The 14,693-nt window shown below is 44.6% G+C and overlaps 2 long non-coding RNA genes across 3 annotated transcripts in view; one reads left to right on the top strand and one right to left on the bottom strand.

The window, feature by feature from the left end:
• Nucleotides 1-177: 177 nt before the first annotated feature.
• LOC135829647 (uncharacterized) lies at nucleotides 178-9,481 on the top strand. The gene is made up of 3 exons (XR_010555881.1): nucleotides 178-584; nucleotides 5,582-5,728; nucleotides 9,168-9,481. It is a non-coding gene; the product is annotated as an uncharacterized LOC135829647 (long non-coding RNA).
• Nucleotides 9,482-13,209: 3,728 nt separating this feature from the next.
• The window catches only part of LOC135829442 (uncharacterized), a 34,783-nt gene continuing 33,299 nt past the window's right edge, over nucleotides 13,210-14,693 (bottom strand). For both annotated transcript variants that reach the window (XR_010555820.1, XR_010555821.1), the window contains 2 exons: nucleotides 14,373-14,421; nucleotides 13,210-13,935 (listed from right to left, as the gene is read on the bottom strand). This is a non-coding gene — a long non-coding RNA (uncharacterized LOC135829442). The remainder of the gene's footprint in view (nucleotides 13,936-14,372; nucleotides 14,422-14,693) is intronic.

The raw sequence follows: 14,693 nt of genomic DNA, 5'->3' as shown, positions 1-14,693 counted from the left end.
TCATCTCAAAAGACAAAAAAATGATGCAGTTTGAAATCTTGAATCTTGTTGACGAGCATGCAGTCGAGCACGTGCCAGATGCAGAGAAAATTTATTATTATTGAACACGACACATGTACGTGCGCGCTTGTGACATCATGTTCGTGAACTTCGTGTGGGTGATATGTGCACCGCGAATTTTAAACTTTTACTCAGCACAATCATACTTCTACTTGCTTGCTTTTCTCTTGTTCTCTTTATCTTCTTGCTTTTGGTCTTGCGTTCTAGCCGCGGTGTTGGTTCAAACTTTAACTGGTCTGGTTTGCAAGAGCTTCGCGTGCAATTCCCAATACAAACACCCCTCTCCTCCCCGTGTGGCATAGTCAGCTTCTTTCCTGGCAAATACTTGAACAATGTTTGGAACATTATTTGACAAGCAAGGAGGAAAGCATTATTTTTACTGCTGTCAGCACGCGAGCAGTGGCAAATAGCTCAAGCTGTCTTCTGGAGCTGTGGCACTAGGCTTGTGGGCCTTTGTATTTGCCCATAACGGAGAGACTCGCGGAATACGTGATGTGCTGACGACCTCTGTTCTACTGCTCAAGGTAAATTAAAATTTATTGACGTTGAGTGAGGACAAGTGTGGACCATGTGTATGGCCAACCAGCAGTGGTGCTCACCGGCCTTCCCTTCCTGCCCTCGAAATAGGCCTTTATTAAATTATCAATGAAATACTGTAGTCCCTGGACTCTTGAAGGCACTGTACATGTACTTGAAACTATTTGAATATTTTCACTTTGCTACATATTCATACCGGTACTACGGAAGTACACTAACAACAGGGCCAATTACCTATCGGTATCCGTTGACGGACAGCGCTTCCTCGAGCTCCAATAACAGGCATCACGCTAGAGACCTGTATGTCAAACACTGCAGCCTGGTCACCTCTACGCAGTGTAACAAGACATATGCACAGACAGTCCTCGTCACTCCAAACAGCAAGCATATCCTCTCTGGCGCGACATATCCTGACAGTATGACCAAAATCAAAGCATGCCACTGTTGCATCATGACAGTGGCGCTGCAGGGCCTGCACTGACCATTTGTCATAGCAGAACAGCAAGTTTGACTGATCCTCCCAGATCGATGAGACTATACAAATCGGGATTTGTTTAATACCTTTTGGACTCTAGCAAAGCATTGCTGCTGGTGAAATTCGAGTCACTTTGGAGAGGATACTGTATGACCAGTAATGTCAATGAGCATTTCTAACCAACTTTCATGCCATGGAATGTCTCGGTACTCCTTGTCAGTTTTGTGCTAGGTTGTGCACGTCTGTTGAAAAATCTGGTTTAGTTGGTGGACTCGATCGAATAACTTGTGCCCACAATTTCCATGTCATTTGAAGTCGTTCTATGGAAAACGATATGTATATGTACAGTCATTCGCCAGGTTTGAGACAGAATTCGTTAAAATTTCACCTCGCTTTCCGTCATCTGGTAGGTAAAATTTGTCTATTTCGGGAAAACGTGGAACACACCCATGTACTGGGTGCCGTGTGGACGGTAATGGAGATGTTCACCATCTTGCAGTGCATGGTTCAGAAAATATTAGCCATACACTGATACCTCAGTTGTCCTGACACCAAAGTCACTTCGGTCTACCGGGCATTCTTTGGGAAACTTAAGTGGAAATATTACTACTCTTTCGTCACTTTTGTGTAACTAGTGACGTCATAATATGCTTTACATGTACATGTATATCTGGCCATTCCCCTCAATTGTGTTACTCAGATGTACAGCCACATTTCAAAGTTACAGGCAGTGCTTGGTTCCGGACCACCCTGGATAAACGAGGTGTGAGTGTAACTCATTCCTGTTGGGGCGCTTGAATTTTGGTAATTTTGTGATGCAGTCCATTGCAGTCTGCACATGATGGCTATTGCCTTCCAGGATGTAGGCATGGTTTTGTGTGGTGGTGATGTGACTCGGGTGGTGATGTGACTCGGGTGGTGATGTGACTCGGGTGGTGATTTCACTCATAGTTATGGTTTGTTTTTAGCTTTGCCATGTGCTCGTCGTATGTTGTACCAGCGCTTTAGTACTTTGTGTCCCATATTTCAGTCGTTTCAAAGTTGTTGTTGGGGGGGGGGGGGGGGGGATTTCGAGGCGTGCCCCTATTCCAAGGTGTAGCCGGGCCGTAAGTTGAGCAATGAATCATTTTGCATGGTTGCTGTAGACCCCAAAGGAAGCATACTTTGCAACATTTGTTCAGTATTTCGGTGGCACGGGGATGTACCATGGGAGGCACATTGAATTACACGGGGAAAAATCACGACTGTTGGCGTGAGACTAGGCTGGAGGCTGAGTTTTCCGCATCTATATCCGTAGGAATGCCACCAGCCTCTAGGATCAAGGTGCCGGTGCAGCTCCTAAAGTGGTGGGAACTACACAGGTATAGAAACTATACAGTAAAGTCAGTAAAAGAATAACACATACAGGATTTCAGACACTGTTACTCGGTTCTTTCTACGTGTACTAGAACTAAGTTTCACCATTCATCTCATTATCCTTAGCTCCAAGCACAAATCAATACCTGATTACCAGTCATTATCACCTTCTTAGTATATGTAGTTGTCCGTCGTGTAGTTCTACATGTACATATGCGTGTGATATCGTTTGTAGTGATACATTAAATATGATGATGAAAATGATGAAATATAAAGAGTACGCTATGTCCACAGTACAGACTGTACTAAGAAGGTGATAATGACTGGTATGACTGTACGAAGAAGGTGATAATGACTGGCATTGACTTGTGCTTGTAGCTGAGGATAGTGAGATGTATTGTGAAACTTAGTTCTAGTACACGTAGAAAGAACCGAGTACCAGTGCATGAAATCCTGTATGTGCTATTCTTTTACTGGACCTTTAGTGCCTTTGCAGCACAGTTCAATGTACCTCCCATGGTACATTCCCGTCCCACCGAAATACCTATCAAATGTTGCAAAGTATGTTTCCTTTGGGGTCTACAACAACCTTGCAAAGTGAACGTTGCTCAACTTACGGCCCGGCTACACGTTCGAACAAGGGTACGCCTCAAAATACCCCCACCCCCAAAAAACCAACAACAACAACTGTGTACACCTCAACAATTGAAATGACTGAAGTATGGGACACAGGGTAAGTGCTGGTACAACATACGACGAGCACATGACAAAGCTATGAACAAACTATAATTATGAGTCAAATCACCACCTCAGTCACATCACCACCACGCAAAACCCATGCCTACATCCTGGATGGCAATAGCCATCATGTGCAGATGTCAATGGTCTGCGGCATCACAAAATTGCCAAAATTCGAGTACCCAACAGGAATGAGTTACACTCACACCTCGTTTATCCAGGGTGGTCCGGGACCGAGCACTGCCCGTAACTTTGAAATGTCTGTAACTCTGAGTCACATACATTTGAGGGGAATGGCCAGATCACTAGAGAGGTTCCGCACTACGTAAGTGGGCTGGAAAACCTGTGAATTCGCGAGTTGTCACTCCACTTACGGAAAGTTGTCTACGTAGGGTACGTACTTGGAACTCTACTAACGGAGGTGCTCCGTAAGTGGATTTAGGACTATCTCCCTAGTCCGTACACTGTCGCGTTTGGAGTTGCCAAGGGCAGCTACGTGATTCGAAAACTACGTATGGTGGAACACGGATCCGCATGCAGTGTATGTATGACTTTTCGTAGATCAATTACGTTTTTACTTCGAAGTACATATACTTTGAAGTGCTAACGTAATTAGTATAGTACTTATTACGTTTCTAATTATGTTGTGCGGAACCTCTCTACTAGGCCGACGAAAGAGTAGTAATTTTTCCACTTAAAGTTTCCCAAAGAGTGCCCGGTAGACCGAAGTGCCCGCGACTTTGGTGTCAGGACAACTGAGGTATCAGTGTATGGCTAATATTTTCTGAACCATGGACTGCAAGATGATGAACATCTCCATTACCGTCCACATGGCACCCAGTACATGGGTGTGTTCCACGTTTTCCTGAAAATAGATCAATTTTACCTACCCGATGACGGAAAGCACTTCCTCAAGCTCCAACAACAGGCACCACACCAGACGCCTGTATGCCAAACCTTGCAGCCTGGTCACCTCTATGCAGTCTAACAAGACATCTGCACAAACATACCATGTCACTCAAAATACAATAATTATATCCTCTCTGAAGGGACTCGAATTTCACCAGCAGCGATGCTTTGCTGGAGTCCCAAAGGTATTGAACAAATCCCGATTTGTATGATCTCATTGATCTGGTAGGATCAGTCAAACTTGCTGTTCTGCTATGACAAATGGTTGGTGCAGGCCCTGCAGCGCCACTGTCATGACACAAGAGTGTCATGCTTTGACTTCGGTTACACTGTCAGAATTTGTCGCTCAAGAGAGGATATGCTTGCTGTTTGGAGTGACAAGGACTGTCTGTGCATATGTTTTGTTAGACTGCATAGAGGTGACCAGGCTGCAGTTTTAGGCATACAGGTCTCTAGCGTGATGTCTGTTATTGGAGCTTGAGGAAGGGCTGTCCGTCAACGGATACCGATAGGTAATTGGCCCTGTTGTTAGTAGTATGTGGCAAAGTGAAAATATTCAAATATGTCTATTTCAAGTAAACGTGCAATAGTTTTTGGACAGCATGTCCCAGGTGGTAACAGAGACAGTCCACCACCTTGTAGTGTACGGTTCAGAAAGATACGAGTCCTCACTCCTTCCTGTTGGGGTGCTTGAAGTTGATCTATTTTGTTACGGATGTAATTCATTGGCATCTGGACATGATGGGTATTGCCATGGATTGGTGTGGTGGCAGTGTGATTCGGGTGAGGCAATGCTTGCATAGTGATGTTGTGTTCTTAGTTCTATTATGTATGTTGCACTAGCGCTTGCCTTCTGTCCTAACAATTTTTTTGTGGGGGGGGGGGGGCATGGCTACATTTTTGCCACTCTCATCTCCATCTTTCTTCTTCTCCTTCTCGACATCATACTCCATTTCACGACTTCCGTGTTTTCCTGGTTAGAAGTTGACCTTTTATGACCTACAGAAATAAATTTAAAAGAAGGTAGTCGACTTGCAACTGGAGTTACTGGCAAACAGCTTTTGATCATATTGATATTGAACCGGTGAATCGAGACCCCACGTAGTGGGATAGATTTATCACGGGTAAAATACGGTGCTCTCGTCTTCATCTTCCTCATCTACAGAGACAGACAGACAGACAAACAGAGAGGGGGAGGGGAGGGGGCAGAAACAGAACGAGAAAAAAACTTAAAGTCATTTGTGCCAGCCTGGTGGCAATCTGATTATCCAAACTTCGCATACCGTAATCTAGCGTCTATAAGATCATGGTCCTATATTCGAATATTAGACCACCTCCGTGAATGAAAGTCAGATGTGTACACTGTACACCGATCTCCCTCCCGATGCACATGCTACCATGTGATATGTGTGGAGCATGCATGCACGCCGTGTGCCGTACTTAAATGTTGATGCGATGTTGTGGTGCATGTGTACATGGCAACTCTTGGCTCCTTTCCAAGTACAGTGCAACTTGGGTTTAGCGGACCCTGCATCAAGTGGAATCCTGTCCGTACCGGACAAATTTTCACGCACGGATGGGCTGCCATAGAAAACTGACCACAACAAGCGGAATACTGTCGAACGTGGAAAGCGGAACAGATTTCATGCACAGGTGAGCACAGATCGTTTCAAAACTGACATTGAATTGCTAGTTGAACGAACTGTTGTGATTGTGAATTTGTTTGTAGGATATGTTTATATTGGGTGTGTGATGCAGTGGGGGGGGGGGGGGGGGCATAATATCATGCGAAAAAGGGAGAAGAGAAGAGGTTTTTGGCAGAAGTTGTTTACTGTTTGGCGTTTGGAACTTATAAAAGAAAACTTTTCTTTCAGATCCCGAGACAATACTGCCACTCCTTAGTGCTTACACATAATGTATCTCCAGGCATTCACGATCTCTTGAGGCCATCAAGCTATGGTGTCACTGAAGTTCTATAACTGGGAGCAACTTGAACCACAATCATAAATCTGTTCTGCAGCAATGAAACAAATTTACTGCTGAAAATCTTCTGCTTACTGCATGCATTCACTGCCTCTTGAAGCCATCAACTGGAATAAACCATGTCTTTGCTATCAGCAGCAAACTGAGCAAGAAACCATAGAAACTTTAGACTTTGAAGATTGTTTGTGGACTAGTGCAACAATGCATTCCATCTTGGTTCCTCTGTATCTCAAATGGAAACATACCCATTGCCATTGGTATTCATTCAAGTATTCAATGCCTGATTGTGTTTCCCGTGTCCTTTTCTGAAAGTGAATCCGGAGCTGAGATGACCAGGAGCAGCATTCTTGACAAAGGCACACCAGGGTTCTAGCCTGGGGGGGGGGGGGAGGAGGGGGGAGCGCCCTCCTCTGACTGAGCCCCCCCCCCCTCCCCTGTGAAAAAGTCGCACCCGTCCTCCTTTGTCGATTTTTGTGGGTTTTTTTCATGTCATTCAATGAAAATGCAGTCCATAGTCACTAGAGGGTTCATAAAGGCACATTTGTCTGGGATGAAGGGTTCACCACCGTACGTGGCATTTGGCATGGCACGACAATATTTGGAAAATGGAAAATGGGTTACGAGGTAACTGTTTCCCCTGCCCCCCGACCCCACTATTTTGACCTGGCTTGAACCCTGCACACTCAAGTAGCTACTGAAATATGATATTCATAAGGTTGAGGGAGTTGAAAATGGGAAAAGTCTGAAGATAAAATTGACTGTCTCCACCAGGACTCGAATCAGGGACCCTCACTTATGTCCAGCGATGCTCTACCACAAAGAAGTAACTGTTTGTGATAAGAAACAATGAAGCCTCAACTGAAAAGACTTAGTATTGATAAATATACTTGATTTAGAATTGCGATCAACAGAACGAGCTGAACCGACATTTTCACAAAGGCTTTTATTGTATTCAAAAAACGAGTGGATACGAAGGCAGTGAAGAACATGGAAGAAAGAAAAAATGTGATATGGAAGAAATGATGAAAAAAAAATTGTACTTCGAACTAGTTTTCGCACAACACTCCTCAGGAAGCTACGTTGTACTAATGAAAAACAATCCAGAAAGATACTAATAAAGAGAAATGGAGTGAGAAGAAACAACACCTATGAAAATGATAATCCTAGCACTAAGGTAATAGCAGGCTTCGTATCCACTCGTTTTTTGAATACAATAAAAGCCTTTGTGAAAATGTCGGTTCAGCTCGTTCTGTTGATCGCAATTCTAAAACTATTGTCGCCTCGACGCCTATTTAAATATACTTGAAGTAAAAATAGAAGAAGAAAACATATGGGAACGAGTTATGAAGCAACTATCCACGACTGTACCAAGGTAATACGCAGTCAGAATACTGGCTCATTATCCGAGTTCAATATTGATAAATATTTGTATTTGATAACTTGGGGCTCTTCTTTTTGCACACATACACATACACAGGTACAGCATCACCCTGGGCGGTTTTCGCTCATGGGCGAACTCACGGGCTTTGAGTGTGGATGTCGATTCGATGGGCGCTATTTCGGGCATGGGCGTTATTTCGAGTGGGCATATACACGGAACTTTACGGTAGCTCAGTGGTTAGAGCATCGCTTGCCATAAGCGAGGGTCCCTGGTTCGAGTCCTGGTAGTGACAGTCGATTTTTTCTTCAGACTTTTCCCGTTTGCGTCTTTCCCTCAAACCAGTGAAAATCAATTTCAAAGCGGGAGAGAGCTACGGGGAGAGAGAAAGAGAGAGAGAGAGAGAGAGAGAGAGAGAGAGAGTGTGTGTGTGTGTGTGTGTGTGTGTGTGTGTGTGTGTGTGTGTGTGTGTGTGTGTGTGTGTGTGTGTGTGTGTGTGTGTGTGTGTGTGAAGTCAGTGCTGTATTGCGTTGCTGGAAGTTTTGCATGTCCCATCCACAATGTGGTCATATCTGATGAGATGCGGCTGCCTTCTATAGGTTATGCTGGGTCCTGGATGCCTGGTCAGCCTGGTCAGGCCAAACCTAGACACTGGTGCCTGGTCAGGCCAAACCTAGACACTGGTGCCTGGTCAGGCCAAACCTAGACACTGGTGCCTGGTCAGGCCAAACCTAGACACTGGTGCCTGGTCAGGCCAAACCTAACTGTTAGACACTGGTGGCATCTAGATCAAGACCTCACAGCTAGCTGTCGCCAGATGGAGTATCTTTTCTACGATCAGTGTGCACCAAATGTGTGTTTGGGGCAAATTACCACAACTCAATCTGCGCTACTATTCACTCTTTCGAAATTTCTTTTTCTCTAATATTTCCGTCTTAGACCATCATCAGGACTAATGCACACTCATACCTTTGTTATCCGGACCCTGAAGTTACGGGCACTTCGGTTTACTGGGCACTCTTTTGGACGAGTTTCGGTGGAAATATAACCACTCTTTTTTGTCACATCTTGTGGAAATAGTGACGTCACATGCCATATCTATGGCCTTTCCTCATCAAAATGTATTTGGTTCGGAGTTACGGACATTTTGAAGTTACGGTGGGCAGTGGCCGGTCCCAGACCACTCGGCTACGTGAGGTGTGGGTGTCTACCGTATTTTCCGTTGTGTTAGCCGCACCGGGGTCTAAGACACCGGGGTTTTTCTTGCGCATGCGTACATGCACAGGGGTGTTTGTGTGTGTCTGTGGACATGTGTGTGTGTGTGAGGGGGGGGGGGGGGTGTTTGTGTGTGTGTGGGGGGGGGGGGGGAGTGTTTGTGTGAGTCTGTGGACATGTGTGTGTGTGTGGGGGGGGGGGGGGTGTTTGTGTGAGTCTGTGGACATGTGTGTGTGTGTGGGGGGGGGGGGGTGTTTGTGTGAGTCTGTGGACATGTGTGTGTGTGTGGGGGGGGGGGGTGTTTGTGTGAGTCTGTGGACATGTGTGTGTGTGTGGGGGGGGGGGGTGTTTGTGTGAGTCTGTGGACATGTGTGTGTGTGTTTGTATGTGTGTGTATCAATTTTTAAAGTGTGTGTGTTTGTACGTGTGTTTGTACATGTTTGTGTGTGTGTGTGTTTGTGCGTGGGTGTGCATGTGCATGTGGGTGTGCGTGTGCTTGTGCATCCATTGTCTTAGGTTGCTAGTAAGCTAATTGTACTCTGCCACTTGTATGGGAGTACGCCAGAGATGGAAACACATGCTGTGCAAGCTACTATCTGCGACGGGAGGAGTACTCTCTGAGTTATTGCCGGCTGAGCTACACTACTGCAGAGGCTGTGCAAACTTCTACAAGGTGGCCTGGAAGTGAGAAATCATCTAGTAATGCTAGAGCTATGCTATATTCAAAATGTGTTATATTATTTTCTTTGGTTATCACTTATCAACCACTGTAGGAGGTGCTCCATTTACGCTGCAAGTACCATAGGGAAAGTGTGCTCAGGATGGGGAAAGTGTGCTCATTGTAGGGAAAGGGTAGAAAATGCTACTGCTGCAGGGACATTACTAAGTAAATTCTCCATGTACAGTAAACGAATAGGCCCACCAGTGCAGAGAGACCACACTAGGGCAGAGAGACCACACTAGGGCAGAGAGACCACACTAGGGCAGAGACACCAAGCTAGGGCAGAGACACCAAGCTAGGGCAGAGAGACCACACTAGGGCAGAGCGACCACACAAGAGCGGAGAGACCACACTAGAGCAGAGAGACCACACTACAGCCTGGGAACATGCGCATTGAACTATGGCGATCAGGTTGGCAAGTCTTAGAAAGTCTTCATGCCTGCATTTCCTTTGCTTATCAGATCATGAACACACACTGTGAAGTATACACACAATCAATGGTTGATGATGGTAAATCATCTCACAAGCATTACCTATGCCTGCTATCAATATTACTAAAACATTATGAGAATGTACGTGAGTGCAGTGGTTGATCCCACATTCTTCAGTGCACGCATACCCCTGTTTTACTCAAGTCGGTACAAACCAACTCTGAAACACCAGAAAGAATTCACTTTGTCAGCCAGGCCGGATGAGGAGAAATACATCATGTTGTTATAACACATTGTACCGGCATGCAAGACACACTAGTCAACCAGGACATGAAAGTTAACCAAGAATGTAGTACCATGTATGTGACTGCTATTGCCATCAGACCTGGCCAGAAAACAAGCCGAGTGTGCCTCTGCTATAGTATGTCAATAGCCATATACATGACAATGCATCCATATACAGAATCCAGTGAAATGTAGATATAACGATATATGCAATAAAGACAGATCATCAATAATGATGGAAATGTTTGCCCACAGCTCCTTGTTTCTAGTCCAAGGCCTGGGTTGAATAGTGACATATTGGAAATAAAGACACTTTTCCTTGTCTGCCGGAGTGTACATCCATGCCTCACGGGATAAGCGGGGCCAGCTTTAGGCCACACCGTTTTTTTTATCTATGTTTCGCGTCCCCCGTGCGCATGTATTTCACAGCCGGAGTTTAAAAAATACGGATTTTTTTTGTTGAAAATGCAATACAAATTTTAATGCAAACCCAGAAAACCGGAACATTTAACTCAGCTCACACACATGTACATGTACATGTGTGTGCAATATGCTGGGCCGGAAGTCACACAATCATCATGCCGCCTGTGTTTGGACCACAAGCATGGCAGAGGGGATACACTCATGTATTCATGTACATGTCAATGTACATGAACAGTGCACCGTCGCTTCACTGTACACAAATGCAATGCACGTACACTGTTTTTTTTTGGATGGCTTTTTTATTTTTTTCGCCCTCCCTCATTGATTTCATCGAATAAGGTGACGCGAAACATAGATTAAAAAACGGCGTGGCCTTAAAGAATATTGATATGCATATCAAGTTACATGTAGTCAGCTTAGAGAATCAAGTGCAAGCATCCCGCTCACACCAAGGTGAACAGACCAGCATTACTTCACTGTACTTGACCAGTTTGTCATGGCATTGAATTGGGATGTTGACTATTGAGACCACCGTCAACAGTAGAGTACACGCTCTATTCATTTGTTTCATTGTAGCTAGCAGTGAACTCCAGAGAAAATGTTGGCCTTTTGGCCTGTCTTTTTTATCACCTTGCACATACCTACGGAATAAGGGGAAACACACAAAGACAAAACAAAAACAACAGTGGGTGTGTAGGCGCTACATGAGCTGCGCTGGTGAGGTGCGGTGGACTCCCCGACCAAGGGTCTCGGGATCGGGGTACTACAGTACACTTCTCTCCAGCATAGTTCAACAGAAATTTGACTCTGAATAAAGACACACAGATAGGAATTACTCATAGTGCTTGTCGGTCAACATTGAGTACTGCGTTGCCTGTCTATATGTATAATAATAATATTACAGGTGCAAAGGAATTATACGTATAGTGGAAGTAGTACTTGCAGCGTAAATGAACCATTTCGACTCTCTGATAACACACCGTTGTTTTGTGATATCATGCCGCCGTGGCTTTATGATCCTGTAGCTGTATACGTGTGATGCTACACGGAGCAGTAAGTTTTCAGAGCATAAGATTTTTATATACTTTGCGATAGTCTAGAATTTCCTGGTTCTGTTGCCGTCCTAGCAAACAGAATGGTTTTGCGCATGTATTCACAATGTACTGCATAGTAAAGCAGCTCAAGTAAGTTCTACTGTATCAAGATCAACACTGATTTTGTGATCTAGCTCCTTTACAATTCTTGCATCCTGGTAACTATTTACATGTAGACTTGTTTTCAACTTTTCAGTCTTCCATGTTCATTTCAAGTTCTCGTTTTCTACATGTAGTTTATTAGAGATAATCAGTTTGCTTTTCTTTTCTGTTTTTTTTTTGTTTGTTTCAACTTTGAGTCCTTCCATTTTTGTATCTTTTTTAACATGGCGGATTTCCACAACTCACTGTCCCCCCCCCCTTAGATGTACAGGTTTATCTCTTTTTTATCCTTTATATTTCTTGCTCTTCATTACTTTTATCTTGCTTGTCTGCTCCTGTCTTCCTTCCACACTCTTGCCATTACAAAAAAACTAAAATCAATTCTGTGCGCTGTGGTTGGGTCATTCTGCATAAATTTATGCAACAACAATTTACGCAGGTAAAAAATGCCAGGGTTTCCAGAATCGGACCGTTTTAGGCAAAAACAACCAGGTTTATCAGAGAAAATTATGGGTTACCATGGAAACAAAACCTAATTCGCAACGAAATCCTGGTTGCCATGGCAACCGCTGCAAGCCTGGAAAATGGGCTGAAATAGAGCACGGTTACCATGGCAACCATGGCTTTTTTGCCTGGTTGCCATGGTAACCGTGTATTTTCTTCGAAAAACTGTGTTTTTATCGTTTTTTACATCTGAAATCGGAAGATTTTCCCACTTTTCGTCTTGATATTGGACAGCTGAGACAGACTCGGCCATGAATATTGTGAACACAGTGCACAGCTCTACAACACATGTACATGTACATGTCCATGGCTGGTGATATGCAATAGAACTGATGACCATGGCATCTGCAGTATACACTTTACAGTCGTGTGATAATGAAGCCCTGCAAGGAATGTACATGCACAAGCATAAACGGTTTCAATTGAAGAGGAAAAAATAAACCGTTTGCACACACACACATAGTTCTGCAGATAGAACTCAGGACCTGTTCAGTGTACAAGCACATGCTTGTGGTTGTACTCGCCTGTACTCAAAATCAGTATACATGCAAATACACAGCAGAGTGCGAGCCCAGACTACGAGTACAAGTATGCAATGCAGTACTTGAAGTACATAGTATGTACCAGTAGTAGCATCTTTGAGACTCAGCAAATAAACCCGTCACTGGCCTAAAGTAGAACTCAGACCTGTAATATGTACAAGGTCATACCGTTCAGATTCTGCAGACGGAGTAGTATAGCATCTCGTCTGAATATGATCATGCTAATAAAATAAAGCAGAGCGGCACGGATGCAGTACAGTGCACAGATTATAATGACTGCAGGTTAGTATTCAGCCCATGTACTGGGGAAGAGATAAAGTGTAGAAAACTGATGAACTGAGATCATAATCAACACCAATATGCTGTACTACAGCTGCTGTACCAACACCAATATGCTGTACTATAGCCGCTGTACCAACACACTCATCATCACCAATATGCTGTACTACAGCTGCTGTACCAACACCAATATGCTGTACTATAGCCGCTGTACCAACACACTCAAATTCTACCACACATGTACTAGCTGCACAATAAGTCACACTACCGTATTTGACGGAGTACAGTGCACACTTTAGAAGCACTATTCGGTCTGGCCCCAAATCGCAGGTGCACACAATGTGAATATGAAAATGCATGTACTGTACTTCGAAAAGTAGTACAATTAGTAAAACTGCTGTGAAGTGTGCTGCCTCTGACCTCTGACCCTGTGCAAGCCATATATGCATGCTCATTTTTCATGATACATTCTGACAATGGTCGCAGTATAGTACTGTCTTTATGATCGATAATGCTCTCAAATCCAGGCTGCATATTATTCAGGATAAGCCATGAGTTGCCAAAACCTTGTTCAAAAAAGGGGGAGCGCGTCATACTCCGGCAAAGACGGTATGTATTCCGTGCATTGGCAAAGCAGTAGATTATTACTTAGCGGCTGGCTACATACTAGTGGTACGCACATATGCAAAAGACATCAGCACCAGTGCCCACTGATGATCATGGGTAGAATGGTGACGGCGGCGGCAGTAGCAGCAGCTGTACACTATACAGACCAGCACTGACCAATCACTGGTAGCGCTGTACTCCGCATTCTGCATCACCAGCATTTCATCCTGTCACAAGTTGCACTGGTGATCGAACTGCTCGGTCCTTGCAGTCTCTGTGACAATGTACGCACACAAGCTGCAAGACAACAGATTCGTACAGCAGAGGTTTGTCAAGACAAGGAGCCGTTGCAAAATGCAACTTAACGTTACAACGTGTACAGCCCTCCTTGATAAGACCCAGGGCCATGGGATTGGGATTCCAGGTGCTCCGGCCAAACGGGATGATTGACCGAGAATGAAAATTAGCGAAGCAAACTTAGAAAATCCTGTTTTGCACGAGTTGGGCAGCTAAACTATTTCGAAAAACCACACGATGTCCATCCGGACTTGGAACTCAAGCCAGGTACAGCAGGGTCAAATTTCCTGGGGCACTGCCTACGAGTGCAAGCAGCCTAATAGCAAACCAAAAATCTAAGTAATTCCTGCACCCACTTTGCAGCTGGGCCCATTTACCCACAGGTACATTGAAGAGAACAGATGCGCACAGATGGTCAAAAATTCACCATTTCTCACCTTTCCGACTATTCACAACTGCAACATGGACAGTGACCACCCTGAATTCCTGCGATAGGCACACAAAGGGTAGTGCACAACAGAAATGACACACATTGTCGTAAACGACCTGCCCAGGGCTGCTGAACCCTGAAAACAAACTATCTCCAAGTTTGGGGCTTTTTGCCCGTGCATCCGGACTTGGAACTCTAGCCAGTTATAGCAGGGTCAAATTTCCTGGGACACTGCCTACAAGTGCAAGCGGCCTACTAGCAAACCAAAGATCTAAACAATACCTGCATCCACATTGCTCCTGGGCCAATTTACCCACAGGTACATTGA

Source organism: Sycon ciliatum, chromosome 13, assembly GCF_964019385.1.
Source record: "Sycon ciliatum chromosome 13, ocSycCili1.1, whole genome shotgun sequence".
In the NCBI taxonomy this organism is placed as follows: Eukaryota; Metazoa; Porifera; class Calcarea; order Leucosolenida; family Sycettidae; genus Sycon; species Sycon ciliatum.
The sequence above is the reverse complement of the archived record's forward strand: the minus strand, read 5'-3'. Positions and strand labels throughout refer to the sequence as shown.